Below are 16,719 nucleotides of genomic sequence, written 5' to 3' on the forward strand. Positions count from 1 at the left end.
CTGTAATTATGAAGGTCAAAGTCATAAAGTCAAATACTGAGATGCTTTTTCTCCATTCTGGTAAAGTCATCTTTGAGAAAATCCTTTATGTTTTAGTCTGTAGACAAGAAAAACAAATGTTAATGAACCATTGCAGAATATCTTTTCATCTTAACACTGTATTTGTTTCCTTTGACATTAGTATTAGCAGTTAATAATGGGACAGGTATTAATTGCATTTTAAAGTACTGGGATTGATGTACAGAGGTGGGACAAACTGGTACTTATGCCAAGCACTGCAGGCAATTATACATAACCTTCTTTTAATCCCAATTTCATCCATAATAAACTATAGCACTAGTGTGGAGACAATAAATCACTTACAGACAGTAGAAAGGTTCATTTATCTTTGTAGAGATGCTGAAAAGAAGTCACATCTGAGTTATTGCAATGAAAAGTGGATTTTTGGACACTTGTGAAAGTACATTTGCAAAAATATTTATTTTTCAAGCTACTACATTTTACACATTTTCATTTACACCTGCTCATGATTTTTGAAGCAAATATCATTCTTCTTAAAAAAAAAAAAGTCATTTCTTTGAGGAACACAATGCCAGATGCAGAAGGCAACCTACAACGATGCAAGCATGATAGCAGAGACAGATTAGAGTTAGAATAAGCAGGGAGTGGTGCTTGTCTCATACTCAAGAAAATTTTAAATGAATGGATCTCACAGTAAACAGCACTGACAGCAAATCACTCCATTTTCCCTATCCCTAATGCTGTGTCCAGTTACAGTCCCAGAAAGGGAAAGGCTGGATATTTTGGCAAATGGAGTTGTTTGGCCCACTTGGTATACACTGTGGACCAGCATGCATCTACTCTTCTTCCATCACTTACCACCATTTTTGCCTTTTTCACCGCTCCAAGTGCCTGCTCCTCATTGCTGGCCTCACCAGGCATGTCCATAGCAATCCTTCCTGCAGACTCTGTCCCCATGCCAGAGTCAGCCACAGATGCTCCTTGGCTCCATGGCCTCTGATTTTATTCTCTCTCTGGACACCTGAAGATGACTGAGGTCACTGAGGACATGCATCCTCTGAAGTTTGCCATTCTAGCAGGCAATTAAGGGTAAGGTAATTAGCTGGACTGAAGCCCATGGCAAAGTCACTCCAAGTTCCTTCCTTTCAGCAAGTATTTTGGGCTGAAGAGATTCTTCCCTGACACTTTACACCCTTTATTTGTTAGTATATTTTTTAAATTTCAGGTTGATTTATTCTTATCTCCAGTACTTCTTTTCCCTGTAACTGTCACAGCTGGTTTGCACCAGAGATTTGGATATTGATTCATTGTCAGTGCCTACACACCATGTCCCTGGCATGAGCTGCAGGCAAGAGGAATAATTAAAGAGTGCTTGAGACTGCTCCAGAGTGCATTTAGATCTGTGTGTATAGCTATAGATATAGCTAGATATAAATATAGATATAGATGATAGATATAGATATAGATATAGATTAGATATAGATATAGATAGATATAGATAGATTAAATATAGATAGAGATAGAGATAGAGATAGAGATAGAGATAGAGATAGAGATAGAGATAGAGATAGATACAGATCTGTGTGTAAGCTATGGGGAACACTTGCAGCAGTCCAGAGGATGAATGTGAGTATCACTCACAGCCCACCCAAACTGCTCTGCCTGGCTGAGAGGCTGGCATACAGGCTAATGGTGAGGGACATGGTTGGTTTGTGGCTCCAGGCAGAGTGGTGGCTGCTGCAGAAATATATCTGGTAAAGCTGGGCTCTGCCAGTGAACTGGTATATTCATAGAATCATAGAATGCTTTGAGTTGGAAGGGAATTTAAATATCATCTATTTCCAAACCTCCTGCCATGAGCAGGGACAGCTGTAAGAGATGAAATGTTAATGGTCAATGACTGAAAACAGTTTCCCATTTGTGGAGTGGCAGGGTGCTATGCTGAGGCCAGGTTTGCAGCACCCAAGGGGAAGGAGGTGAGGTTTTGGTGTAATGGCAAGACTCTGGTCTGCATAAGATAGAGGGGATGAATGATCACCACTAGAGGTTACAAGGCCTTTAAGGGTAATAAGAGGCAGATCATGCAAGGTGGGATGGTGCTTTTTGTCATGCCAATGGCCCTCGCCTACACAACTCACTCTGTTGTAAAACTCCCTCTCTCCCTGTGAAGGTCCTGAGGATGTTCATCCCTTCTGATGGGACATTACTGGCTCAACTGTGCTGATGTGAGAGCCAGCTGTCCTCTTTTAGAAGGTGTCATAAAGCATCAAGGACCCCCAAAGTACCCCCAGACTCATTTCTGAGACTTTCCACCAGAGGACTGAAAGCTCTCCCTGCTCAGGGGAAGTACCTGGGTGTTCCCACCTGAACCTCAGTTACTGAGGTTTCATCTGACTTTGTGCTTTGTAGGCTTTTTCCCCAATCTGATGCATCAAGATGGTGACCATCACTTCAACAACCACCACTTTGACAAATGGACACCTAAATTGTAACAATCAAGTCTCATTGTGAGATCTATAGGTGGTGATATGTTTTTACTTTTAACCTTTATTTCTTCCTTCTTTCTTTCTTTTCCCTTATAGAATTGCTTAAGTGATATTTTCATGCTTTCATATTACTATATTACAGTAGGTAATAACCAAAATGACTACATACCTGCTTTCAATTGCAGCCACATTGCTCTGAAATAAATACTACATAACTATATTTATAAGCACTGATTGTTCAGTGTTGTTTCACTCTAATCCCCACCACCCCAAGGGATCTATTACCAAGAAACTGTGTTACCCTTGCCTTTAGGGGAGGGCTGTAACACCACCTCCCACTAGACCTGCTTGGTCAAAGGCCCAGCCAATCTAGCCTTGAACTCTTTCCCATTTTCCACATAGAAACTTCCCTGCTCTGGACCTGAGCTTGGCATGTGCTGAGCCAGCAGGTTCAGCCGCTCTTGCACATCAGATTTGTGGTCCGTGCCTGGACTTGTTTGTCTGGCTAATTTGTGTGTTTTCATCTGTTGGCTCCTTGTTATTCAGATTTGTTTGTTAGTGGTGAGGATTTGTGCATCAGTCACATAATTGCAGTAGAAGAGAAGCTCTCTAGTGGAACACTGCAGCTGTTTGTTTGTATCAGCAGTACACAAACTGCAACAATGCAGGGAAAGAACAACCCTCTGCTAAAAATCCTGGAGAACAGAATGAAAACTGCTACTCGAGGCTATAGAAATCTCAGCTTTCTGAAAACTGTTATAGAAACTCTAAAGGTGCCTCAATGAATCATGATTTTACAGACAGAGTGGTAGTGCCTCTTGGAAACCTGTGCCAGAGCTGTGCTTGTGTCACCTGGTGTATGAGGTGCAAAGTCACAGACAACAAAAATAAAATTAATGAGTTTTTTCTCTTGAGGGCCCTTATTTGGGTGAAGTAGGATTTTTTTTTTTTTTTTTGTTTGTGGATAACTGTCCAGATTGGAGTTTGCACCGGCCTGGTTTAATTTCCTCTGCACACAGTATAATCACTGAAATAACTGAGCTGGCTGCAATTATTGGCCATGCAATTTCATGCATCCGTGAAAATTTATTGAAGTACAAATCCTTGCATTTGCTCTAATTTGTGCTAATGAAAGGCCTTGGCACGTTTGCTAGTAAGTCTTATAAAGAAGACGATTCAGAGGGAATTCAAAGGGAATCGCCGTAATGATTTCAAATTAGAGTAATAAATTTGACTTTATCACATTAAAATTAATAAAACCGTTGTTAGTAATTTGATTTTCCACTACTGTGCACCTAGTATGAAATATAAAGATGGATTGTTTTTTCAAGAAGTTTCTGACCATCCACAGTTAAAACTTCTGGTCAAAGCGAAGCTGTGGATTTCCATCTCAGCATATGTCTCATTAAGAAATTTATCTCTGAAGGAATTATTAGAAACCACAAGAGTGGGATACAGAAACACAAAGGCTATCCAGCTGTAGAATGACAACAAAGTTTAATGAATATTTAGTTTACAATTTTTAACTTATGAGCTGATTAATGATACAAAGTTGTATTTTTTCCTCCAGATGACAGTAGAATCAGAAAAGTGATATGCAGTAGCAGTATGGATGTGACATCTTTATTTTTCATACCTAAATACTATTTGCTTGAAGAGCAAACATATTGTTTCTGTGCTGGTTGAGGCTGCTCTACAGTGAACATACACATTATGCTCAGGCCTGGAAATTCATTTCTTTGTCCGTCATGTTGTACTTCTCTGCAATGAAATCAAAAGCTTTCAAATGTGCTTTTTTCTTCTGTATTCACAAATATAATAAATTTCCACATGAATAAAGATGAAGATGTTGAGGGAAAAAAAAAAAGCAACAAAACCAGCCAGCTGTCTCTTGAAATTCAGCTGCAGTGCATCCTGTTGCAGCAGAATGGCCCCTTGTAGCCCCAAGGTGGGGATCACCAGCCCATGCCCTGCCAGGAGAGTGCTGAGGGCTCTGCTCTGGGCTCTCTCTCTCTCAGTGGGGCTGCTGACTCTGCTGGGACGTTATAAACAGTGCCAGAAAAGAAACAGTGCACAGATAGAGGTGCAAAATACATTTTGATTGCAATCACAAGACAAATGGAGCAATCTTCCTTTGGTACAAGGTGCGAAGGTGGAGGAAGATGGGTGGCTATAGGATTGTCTTTAGGGAGCAGGCTGAAGAGGATGGAAAGAGGAGAAGGACTATTCGGATACTGATCCTGTTTTCTCATCTTCTCTCTCCTTCTCATTAACCTCCAAATTCTCCCTTCCTTCATCTTTTTTCCATCTGACCTTAGATGCCCCTTCATCTTGTCACCTCTAAGTCTCTTCTCTGTCTGGCCAGATGAGTTACTGAGGATCCACCTTGTTGTACCTGTGCTGTCTCAGGAGTACAGCGACAGCAATTTGAAAGCACTGGCCAGATACTCTTTGTGCCAATAAATTACTCTTAGAAGAGCAAGGCCCACCCTCTGGTCCCAAGGGCATTTCCAGAGCCTGGCTATTCAGCTGCTAGCACAGCTGGTGCCAACAACACCTTGAGGAATAGGTTTTTGGCACAGGGTTATCATACGTAAGAAAAACCACACAATGCTAACCCTCTTCCTGGGAAAACCTGGACACAGGAAAATTCTATATCATCGTGATCTTCAGCCAGTTCTTGATGCAGGGAACCATTCCTTGGCATTGGATAGCCAGGCTCATTTCAGGATTCCTGGAATAAAAGACTGCCTAGGTGACTTTAATGGCTATTTATGTTCAGGTGGATTATATAATGGCAATAAACTATTTACAGTGAAAGCTATCCTACAATGGATTCCTCCTCCTGTGAGAAACTGGTTTGCAGCACCCAGCTGTTCTTTGTTCTCTGATGTCAGGAAGCATCATGGCAACACACATCACTCATGTGTAGGGAAACAAATCTCATGGCCATGCTTCTCACGGTGCTGCAGACAGCTGTGAAGCTGCTCAAGTAGTGACTAAGCCCCTCTTTATTTTCATTGGAGAATGGCTGTTTTCATATGATCACCAAAGCTATCACATTAAAAAGCAGCACTGTCATTATGTCCCTCATCAGCAAGGCACAAGTTGGAGTTAATACTTTTTTTTAAGATTTTCATCTGCTTGGCATTGCCCTTAACTAAACAGCATGAATGTATGCCATAAAATGATCATGGGTGGGTAGTGATTAAGTGCTAGAGCTATGGAAATGAAAGTCCCTCAGCTGACTTCTGTAAAGCTTTGCCTTACATACAGCCTAAGCTATGTCTACTTCTTTTATTAACTATACATTAGAGACACAGGTTTCAGTGAGAAAAAAGAAGTATGGAAAAAGTGTTTCCAGGAAAACAGAATTGCTCCTGGGTTTTGGAGATATTTATGAAAGGGCTCCCTTTGCAAGGTTTTAGAGTTGCTTTCTTTCCCAGAAGCCAATGTAGAACTGCTGTCCAATAACTATCACAAATTGATTCATTGTTCAATTTTTCACTCCAAGACCCTGACAATCTGGATCAAGCAGCTAAGTAGCAATTAAAAACATTTATGGATGGCTGATGCAAAATAGAGATTGACTACAAGGTGATCCTTCTGCTCGGCCTAGTTCTTGAATTTGTTTGCAGATGGAAGAGTCAATGAGTAATTTATTTATATAGAGAACAGGATGTACAGGGAGAGCACCATCTTCTGAAAATGTTCTGAACCAATTTGAGAAACAATAGCCTAGTGTTGTTAGAGTTATTTTCTAATTTTTTCATTTTAAACTTTTGGTTTTATTTTAAATCTAAACTCTCATATTACAAATCCTATAAATAAGAATGTCCTTTGAGATACAACAGTTCAGCAGTTGAAAGGGACAGGTATGAAAGCTAAGCTCTTCGAAAGGATGTAATGGCACTTTTTTGAACATTGTAAGACAGAAAAGTTTCTATCTAGAACTTGCCTTTTTTTTTTTTTTTAATTTGACTTCCTGTTTACAGAACAAAAGCGATTGCATCGTGCCCTGTTCGTTTTCATACAACACACTCATCTAGAGGAAGGTATTGTGGTAGTAGGTGTTGTTTATCATGAGGTGCACCAGAAATTTAGAACAAATACTCTAGTAATGTTTTGGGGTTTCTGAAAGAGCTGTTTGAAACAGGTAATTTCTAACTCTTCTCTTCCTAAGCTATATGCCTCCCTCACCAGGAATTCAACAGCATAAAGAAGTCAAAGCCAGCTAATAAGAACCCAAAGAAACTTTAAGGTATCAGAGCTTTAACAGATGTTTTATTAAGGCTTCCTTGGACTCAAAGTGAGAAACTGAAATACTATGTTTGAAGAGATATAGGTCCTACTTGCTGGCTTTCAGGGCAACAAAACAATATCTCCATGGCTGGGAATTTTTAACTTCAAATGTCAGATTAGGCTGGTCCACATTCATGATGTACTTTAGTTTCGAATCAATTTGGGCAGAAGATCTTATGTTTGCAGGAGACAAGGATTTATTCTTATCTGCCTTGCATACCACTTACCTATCTGCTTGGTGGATTAAAATTAGACTGACTCCTGGGGGAGAATGATTAGTGAGCAGAGAAGAAGGAAGTGGCAAAGGTACTTTATAAATAAATTTATCACTTAACTGCACTTTATGACTTACATATTCTCTGCTAGCAGCAATGAGAGTGCTGCAAATTACTTTGTTACTAAAGAAATAAATATCCATGTCTTTCCACAACAATCTATCTCCTGCTTCATATTCTTCAAGGCAGGGATACTGCTTAAAATTATACATACAGATTGATTGCAAAATAAGGTTGAAACTAATTTTAATTGTTTAATGGATGTTTTTCGAGAAACTGGGTTGAGAGCTCTTTCTGCATCTCAACAACCCATTACAACAAAATTCATAGTTTGCCTTTAGCTCACACTGAACTTTGAAAAAAATTATTCTATCCTGTATAACATTTCCATAATGGTTATAATGGCCATGTCAAAATATGTGGTGCTTCTTGCTACGGTTTATTCCTAATAAAGGAGAAAGAGGGAGCAGGGAAGGAATTATTCCCACCCAGCAGTCATCTTGGGGTACCCCTTGTACAGCTTATGCCTTAACCTGGGTCTTGCCCTCCTGCCAGGAGGGTGTAATGAAGTGACAAATGTTGGTTGTCCCACTTCCATCCTCCCCAGTTCAGCAGCACAAGGGTCCCAGATCAACCCTCTATCTGCATCCATTGAGGAGAATAGTTTGCAACCAATTTTATGGATGTGTAAGGTGAACTCCAACAGAAAATGCAGACTTTCTCAGCTCCAGCTTTCCAGGAGGTCCAGCCCTAATGATGTTGTTGCTGTAATTATCATGCCCCATTTGATGTTTGCAAGACTGAGCAATGATCACTTACAGCATCAACAGGCAAATGTGTTTATAAAGATCAAACTGATGAGTGACTTAGAGACATCCAATTTCACATATTTCATTTGCAAATTGTTCCTTGAAGATTTTGTTTACTTTTTAATAAAATCCTTCAGCTTTATAGAAAATCAATTCTCTGTCATCTAAATGTTGTCTTATAGCTCAGCATGCCCTCAATTTATTTTTGTATTGCTCCCTATTAATGAGAGTGTATATTAGAAATAGCTATGAAATATATGCTGTGCTTTTTTGCTGGGGACAATTTTAAAGAAGTTTGATGAAATTATATTGAAAGTGAGTGTTCTAAATTTTAGGTTTGTATAATTTATATGTCCAGGGTGACAGATTAATCATAGGTGCCTGTGTAACTTAAAACTCCAATTAAAATAAACAAAAATTAACTTGTTGGAATTGTCATGTATGTAAGAAATCAGTCTGAGTAATAAAAAAAGATTTTAAGCCAAATTTTTCTTTTCAATGCTCCCAGCCTTAAGTTAATGGAATTAATGGGCTAGTTTATCATAGGCAGTTATGTGTTTCAGAAGAGACTGAGGTAGACAAAAAGTAATGATGGCTGTCAGCTTTGCATGAAGAATCCAATAAAATCACCTGCAAGAGAGAAGAGCTATTTTTTTAGACTTCAAACTAATGCCTTGTCCTTATAAAAACTTGTGAAAAATCAGAGTGACACTGAGAGTCTACCAAGGCTGTGTTAAATATCATTGAAACATATGATAGAAAAATTTAGGGTGGGGTGGAAGTCATTGCTATTGAAAACCAGTTATTAAAATAAACATTTATTTTTTTGATCACTGGAATTTATCTGACAAGCTATAATCTTCAATTGATGCTAGTTTCCTTCTCTTTATCCCAAATTACTAAAATCAGAGTATTTTTTTCTTCACTCTCCAATTACAAATTCTCATCAGCACTAGCAACTCCAACTCCATGGGAGAGGGGAAGAGAGGTATTGGAGTGAAGATGATGGTCAGTCTGGAATTGACTACTAATATGTCTGGGAGAAGCAATAAAGGAATGAGGGTGAAATAAATATAAATATAATATAAATAAATATCATGTAAATAAAGAAAGTATGGCCACTGAACTCAGAGGAGAGAACTAGTCTTAGAAAAATCACATCTGTGAACTTCACCAATTAAAACTGAAACTCCCTAAACTAAATTATAAAACACACTTCCAATATAATAAATATAATATAATATAATAAATATAATATAATATAATTAATGTAATATAATATAATATAATATAATATAATATAATATAATATAATTAATATGTATCATATTATTTTAATAAGGGAATTAATATTTGGGAATTTAAAACATTTACTGCAAGTAAATCCTGAATTTAAAAGAAATATTGTACAATAAATCAGGAGTAGAATCTGAATATTGCCTTTTTTTTTTAACAATAAAATTAGTATCTAAACTTGGCTTTTGCAGATAAATGAATGCAGTAACAGGACAAACCAACCCTTTCCTCATCCATTTATCCCCAAGTAAATGTGTAAATGTATTAAAAAAATGCACAAGTACTAGTCAAAACATAATGATGTATTAAAACCCCACCTCAATGTGTCTAACTGTGAGAGGGAAGTCTTTTGCAAATGGAAATTTTCACTCCACAAAATGCAAATGATGAAATTACAATGAAGACAAAAATTGAACAAAACAAGAACTATGTTATTCATAGTGACAACAAAATCTTTCTTAAGTCTGGCAGACCTTGACCATCTTGTTAACAGACCAGGAGTATCTATGTAACATCCTAGCAATAGTCCAAAAGAATTTTCAGGCCAAATGATTCTTATTTAAAGACTGTACTCATATCTCCATGGGAAAAGTACAATATAAGTATATTGTCATCCTGTGCAAAATGGCTGACTAATGATCAGGTCTTAAAATTTGAACCAATGTTGTGATAGATTAATCATGGCTATGAAGTATGAAGGAGCTCAGATGGGAATACTCTGACAGCCCATAATAAATCAACTAAGAGCAACGTGTAGAGCTAGTAAATAAGTTCAGAACCAAATATAGAGCATATGAGTCAGGCACAAAACTAGAACAGCAAATAACATAAATAAATATGGAAACTGTAAGAAAGATGTATTAAATTGCTGAAAATGCAAAAATACATAGATAAGAGGAAAAACAAATGAAAAGTAAAACCTAAGCACTATTGGCACTTTAAGAAAGGCAAAAATATTTCCAAGTTATTAATCTATAAAACAATACTGACAGCAATACCAGTATTTGACTGCTGGAAGAAGGGATGAACATTCTGCAAAGCAGGCCTTGACTGGAGCAGTAGAACAGCCTACAAATGACCCAGAGTCCAGGGGAAAGACAGCAGCATCAAACTGGGACCACAGACTCTTCAAAGAAGTAGTCAGCATATCTAGACGTGGATAAATACAAAATGTTGATTATTTATGGAAATATCGGGATACAGATGCTGAAAAGAAGAAATCATTACAAACCCTAAGTGAACATAAATCAATTCAGAAACACTATAACCAATCTCCAAAGCTCAAAATATCTCTCATAAATCACAGTTATTTGCTAAATCTGAGGCGCTGATTGACCAGAGAATGAAACAACCATGGTTTCTTCATCTTGATGCATTTGTCCCATGTCAGAGAACTAGTGACCTATTCTAAAACACTTATGATGTAATGAAAAGGTAAAGACAAGAGTGACAGCACAGCCTTAACTTCTCAGTGACACTAGCATGAATGGAATAGACAATAATAGAAACAAATGTCTTGCAGTGATGGTTGTGCATGAAAAGTTCACCCAGCCCTTTCAGGAGCATGAAGTCATTCAAGTAGAACATAGCCATAAATCCCTGGAGGGAATTTTTTAAAAGCAGGCTGCTCCAGAGTGCTTTCAGCACATGCTCCAAGGGAATAGCACTATTATTTTACACATATGCTGCAAGAAATTGACTGCAACTACTGACAACTTATCCCGGCAGGAATTGTAACATTAAATGAAAAACAAGTGAACAAGAATAAAAAATTGTGACCCTATTCAGAAATATAAAAGATGGGAGAACACTGAGACCATTGGACAATAAATTTTCACATCCTTTTTAAGAAAATCTCTGGAGAGAATTGTATGAAACACACACAACAAACATTTAAAACAGTTCATAACAATTTTTCATCCATCTGTCTCAAAAACAGAAAGAAATTTCAGTTCTCCTGAAGTATGCTAGAAAGACGGATATGAGACAAATATCCAAGAATGCATCAAAATGTACTTTGTAGTCAAACTGCAGTGTCCAGACTACTGAGAAAAGAAATTCTCCATTCCAGAATATAGGCCTGTACCAGAAAGCTTAGGCATTCTGTGTATCAGCAAACAGCCCTGGAGATCTCTGAGATCTAATTAGATGTGATAGGTGTAGGAGAAGTCCAGGCAAGTCACAAAAGAAAAAAAAAAAATACAGTCTTATAGCAGAAGAAAAATAGATCACTTGAATGCAAAGCACTCATGACTGTGGCCTGATTCCTTGACTGCCTCAGAGGCAGATGAAGCAATGTGTTTGCTAAGTACACTTGTTATCACAAAGTATTACTTGAGAGAAGGGCAATAAATGAAAACAGGAACCATTCAGGGTCAGATGGAATGTTCATCTAGGAAGAGGAAATATTTGGGATTCTGTAAAAGAACAGGTTGAGCATAGAGGAAGTTCGGCAAGATAGCCCTTCACTTTAGTATGGCTTAGGACTTCCTAAACCAAAAGTGTTGGGTTTGTTTATTAACCTCCAAGTAATGTTTCTTTCCATACAATTTTCTTTATAGCCAAAGTACTCGATCCTTTCAGTACCTTTCAGGTGCAGTATGCTTGTGTGTAACTGAAGTGTACTATCTTCTCATTTCTCCACCTTCTCTTCTAAAAGCTTTCTCTAAAAGTAATTCAGTGTTTCTTCTGGTAGCTGCTGTTGATCTCATGTGAGCTTTCTCATGTGTTCTCGAACATTTTGTAAGTACCATGACTCATACCAACATCTCTTTTCACATGAGGCTTTGCTGATGTGGCATAGAGCAGAAAAATAACCCAATATGTTTTACAGGTGAAATACACATTCCTTAGAAACCCAGAATACCATAGAGGCAGAACAGCTGGAGTTTTGTTGGCTATGATGTTGTTTCTGTGACAACAAAAGCACATTTTTTTGTTTTGTGCCAAAGTACTGCTGGGATGCTATCTAGAGCAGGGCTGATTTCACTGCAGGTTATACCTCTGCTGTCTTTTATTGCTTACAGTGAAGGAGAGAGTTCATGCATAGTGCAAGGTATGAGCAGCATTGTAGAGTCATTCCCTACTTATCTGCATGACTGTTCTAAGCTGTCTGTTACATAAGGATGAACACTGAAGAGTCAGTGCCTAGATGTCAACATAATAGACAGATAAGAAATATCTTGTATGAAAGGAAAGATTTTGTACATCAGTGAAGAACAATGAGCTAATGAGTCATGGATGTCCTGCATGAAATGTCTTAAGCCTATTTAAAGGCTTATCCCATTCTAACCCCAAATTATCTCACTAGGTCGGACTGGGAAAGGGGGAGATGTTTTCATATTCATCTTTTAACAATTTTCCATCTACGTGATGCTTAAGTGGGTTTGCTGGGAAAAGAGGATTAAAAGAAATCATCTAATTTGGAGCTGTAGCATTTAAGGATGAAATTAATATTCTCAGCACACACAACATCCTCCTGCAAGGCTGTTCCCACTCCCTGGGGCCTCTGCCCTTGTTCCCTTCACCAGTCAGCTGCAAGGGAACAGCTGGAGAGAAAACAAGAGCAGCAAGTGCAAGGGCTGCTGGTGGCATCTTCCAGACATTAACCAGGTCATGTCCAACACTCAACTGATGATCCAGCCAAGGGTGATGGGGATTTGCAGCCCAAAACTTTCCCCAGGTCCTGCAGACGTCTCTGCTGCACACTGAGCTGACTTGGGGAATGATAGAAATTATGAAATTTCTGCAGGGCAGGGGGAAAATGGTTCAACTTTTGAAGTTCCTCATCAAAAGCACTTAAAACACTTTCAGTGCTTTCTCAACAACTCCATAGTAGGTTCTTAAGTGTTAAGTACTGCAGAAACATTAATCCTTTTATCAGTTTTGCCATGTTTGCAATTCTTATGAAGGCTTTAGTATCTCTTACCAGTTAAAGTGAATTCTATGTTTCTGAAGTCTTTTTTTATTTTGACTCTACTTATTTTTTTCAGACTAAGATAACTTTATTTGTACATCTTCCCTGAAAATTCAGATTTTCTTAACACATTTTAAGCACATAAATGTCCAATTAACACAATAAAAATCCCAAATAAATTGGAATTAATGCTCTGTAGTAAGTACTATGGTGCTTTGACACTTCCACATGTCTATCTTGATATCTTCAACAAACCTAATTTAAAATCTATATAAAGTATATATAAAGTCCAAGGTTGCTATCAATGACAAGCACATATTCATTGCAACATCAGTCACTCAGGTTTCAGAGCTCCATTGCCCTCTCTCTGACTGGGTTGGCAAGTGAGTAGAGCTTCAGCTCCTTGTCCTGGACATATTATTAACTAAAGCATGGACAGTGAAGATCTTAGTTACCATGATGAATGAAGCCCTGTCACTATCTGTATAATTTAGAAAGTACAGCTGACCCTCTCTTCTCTCCTTACTCATCAGGTATAATTGCTTAATGACTGAAATCAGAAACTAAATCATACATTTATCAGAATGTTATATATATATATATATATATATTACTGTGAACTCATCTACAGTCAAAAGTTCTCCATCTTATATGCCATGTATTGCTTTATGATAATTTCTTGCCATTCTTAGAATATATAATGGGCTGTTAAAAATAATCTTCACTACCCTCATTACTTGAAGGGAGCAGTGTCTGAAGAGCAGCAACACTGCAGCAATATTTCCATCCTATATTAAAGTCACCCACAAGGCATCTGAAAAAGGAGTCTGATTTTTTTTGAGCCAATCTTGAAAATACTGAAGTTCAAAAAATTGAAAAAAAAAAAAAATTAACTATACAAGGAAGGCAGAAAATCTGGATCTCAAATTCAGGCTGAATATAGCTGAAGAAATTCCTAACAATATACAGTAGCCCATAGGAAAACTTCTTCCAGGAACATCCTCTCTCCACCCCACCTCAGCTGCAAAATCCCACTGCTGTCAAGGACACTCACTGGAGTTTTATTTAATTCACCCTTGTTGCTTTCTTCCATAGCTAATGCAGCCAGGCAAGCATTTCTGAAGCCAAATATCTGATGAGACTGTCATGAGTAAGAATAACATTTGAGCTGTGTGAAGCTAAAGAACCAGGAAAGAATCTGCACCCTAAGGAAAGTTTGTTCCAGCTGCTTGCACACAGCTGGAAAACCCCATCCCATTGGTAGCTAAAACAATTTAATTAGCCCCAACTTGAGCAGCTCTGTTATTACACTGGGCCTTGACACAAATGTTTCACAGCTTTTCTCCTCAATGTTTTCTTTAGCACATCACTGCTAGGAGGGATATTTTTAAAGCACTTGGGGTCAGCTGCCTTTTCCTCCTCTCCAGCCCGCGAGGAATGCTGAGTAAGTTGTTTTTACCTGCTAAACTAATATTATTACCTCCAGGTTACAGCAGTTAGTGGGTAAACTAACAGTTCCCACTTAGGTAATTCAGGGTCATATATTACACATGGCCATCAGATCTAATGAGGGATCAAAAAAATCTGCCAGAGTGTAATTTTAATTAAAAATTCTGTCTGCCATCAGAAGCTTGTAACTGAGGAAACTGATCTAGGGAAGAATCATGAAGATTTTCAACTCCAGGTCATGGATGCTGGTTATCCCGTCATCCAGCTGCTCCCTGGTGGTATCAGTCCCTGCAAATACATGGCCAGGCCAAAATCAGTGAAAAAGGGTTAATGCACCTAGAGGAACCCTTAACAAGGGTAACAAGGCAGTGAATGCCCTGCTCTGTTCAGCATAGTTGTCTGTAAAGTACCTTGGTATTTTGAGAGGAAAAGCAATGCATTGGCCCTAAAATCCTATGCATTCTCTAAATTAGCAGAGCAAATACGTAACTTTCAAAGCAGGAACAGTTCTACATTAGAGAAAGTGGTACCTATAGTTTTAAAAGTAGGGATTAAAGATGAGCTGAGCAATTAATAAGGTTGTAGCTCCAAATGGCCTGAGTTTCAGCGTCATGCCAAAACATAGCCACCCTCAGTAATTTATTTATGGGGTAGCTGGTGTTACCTAAAACTGAGTCTTTGATACCAGCTTAAATACACACTTAAGCTTTTTATAATATTTAGCTACTGATATACTCAATTCCATCTTTCCAATACAAGAATGGACAATTTCTTCCTCCTTTATATTTACTCAAAAGCTCAGGAATATAGTCACAGTGTGACATTTTCAATAGACTTTTATCAAAGATAAGGGAACATGAGGTAGATCATCACTCTTTCTCCCTGTAGCCTGTGCAAGGAGGTAGTCAAGAAACCAAAAATTCAAATATTAACAAACATCTCTTAGAGAGAGACTGGAAACTACAGTCAAGGCTGGAAACAGTCCTGAGCCATCAATCTTTGAATGCATACAAGGACTCTGCTTTCCAGGTTCTTACATTCTTCACCCATCTAGGCTAAAACTTTCTTGCTGATGAATGTTAGCAGATATTGCTAGACAAAACCACACAGGAACACTGTGTTGATTTTTGATAAAATGTTGTATCTAGAGGGTATATATATTAAAAAACTGAGATGAATTTTTGTCTTTTCTGCATAGCAGGAGAAAAGAAGCAAGAGTTATTAAGAGCATTTATTTCAAAAGGCCTGCAATGGAAAATGAAACTGCTCAGTGCCATATTTCAGAAACCTTGATGGGCCTTATCCTTCTAAAATTCCACATTGAAACATAATTGTTCACAACCATTATTACTTAACTGCATCTTGTAAGACAGCTATTTCTGCCACAGGGCTCAGTCTGGCAGTTGTTCACTGCTTGGTACCTGGAACCTGTTGTCTTGGGGATTGAAATTATTATGATGATGCTGCTTTGTTGGTAGGGCATATAGTCAATACTGAAGCCCAGAAAAGCACTAGCTATAACCCATGTTTTGGCAGCTTGTCAATAATCCTGGTGTTATGATCACAAGGGCTGTAGTAAGACTTACAACCTGTGTCAGGTGAACAGAGAGATTGACCTTATTGAGAGTAGGGTGAAGAAAACCCAAACATGTTAGGTTTATTGCCAGGAAATACAGAAAACAACAGATTGCTTGGCAAAAACACAAGCAGATCTTCTGAACTGTACAGTTATTAATAGGAGAAATAATAATTCATTAGATAATTGTGCTTTACCACTTGATCACTTCCAAATAAAAAGTGAAAATAAAAATCCTCAGATTTTAAAAAAATATTTAATTTTAACTATTCTGTCTTGCCTTTTAACACTATTGCAATCCCGCAAGTCTTTAAGGAATACACACAGCAAAGCTTTATTAAAAAATGATCCATATTTTGTACTTTTATATTAAAAGTTAAGCCAATTTCAGTCAGCACTGAAGAAATATCAGCCCAAGTGGACAGGATATCATGAGTCAGAAATGTCTCACAGAAACAAGAGGATTCATGGAAGCAAGGTACAGGAATAATTGAAATGCTTTAATATCTACATTATTTTATATTATATTTGAAGCTCATAAGCCCTCTGGGTGGAAAACACTTCTTTAATTTTCACAAAAGATGAACTT

At 37.9% G+C, this 16,719-nt stretch overlaps 1 long non-coding RNA gene across 1 annotated transcript in view; it reads right to left on the reverse strand.

The window, feature by feature from the left end:
- Positions 1–16,719, reverse strand: part of LOC146763511 (uncharacterized) — a 49,649-nt gene that overhangs the window by 5,587 nt on the left and 27,343 nt on the right. Inside the window, exon 1 of the long non-coding RNA XR_014951814.1 lies at positions 1–16,719. This exon is cut by the window's right edge and continues 27,343 nt beyond it. This is a non-coding gene — a long non-coding RNA (uncharacterized LOC146763511).

The sequence above is a fragment of the Lonchura striata genome, chromosome 1A, assembly GCF_050655825.1.
Source record: "Lonchura striata isolate lonStrDom1 chromosome 1A, ASM5065582v1, whole genome shotgun sequence".
NCBI lineage: Eukaryota > Metazoa > Chordata > Aves > Passeriformes > Estrildidae > Lonchura > Lonchura striata.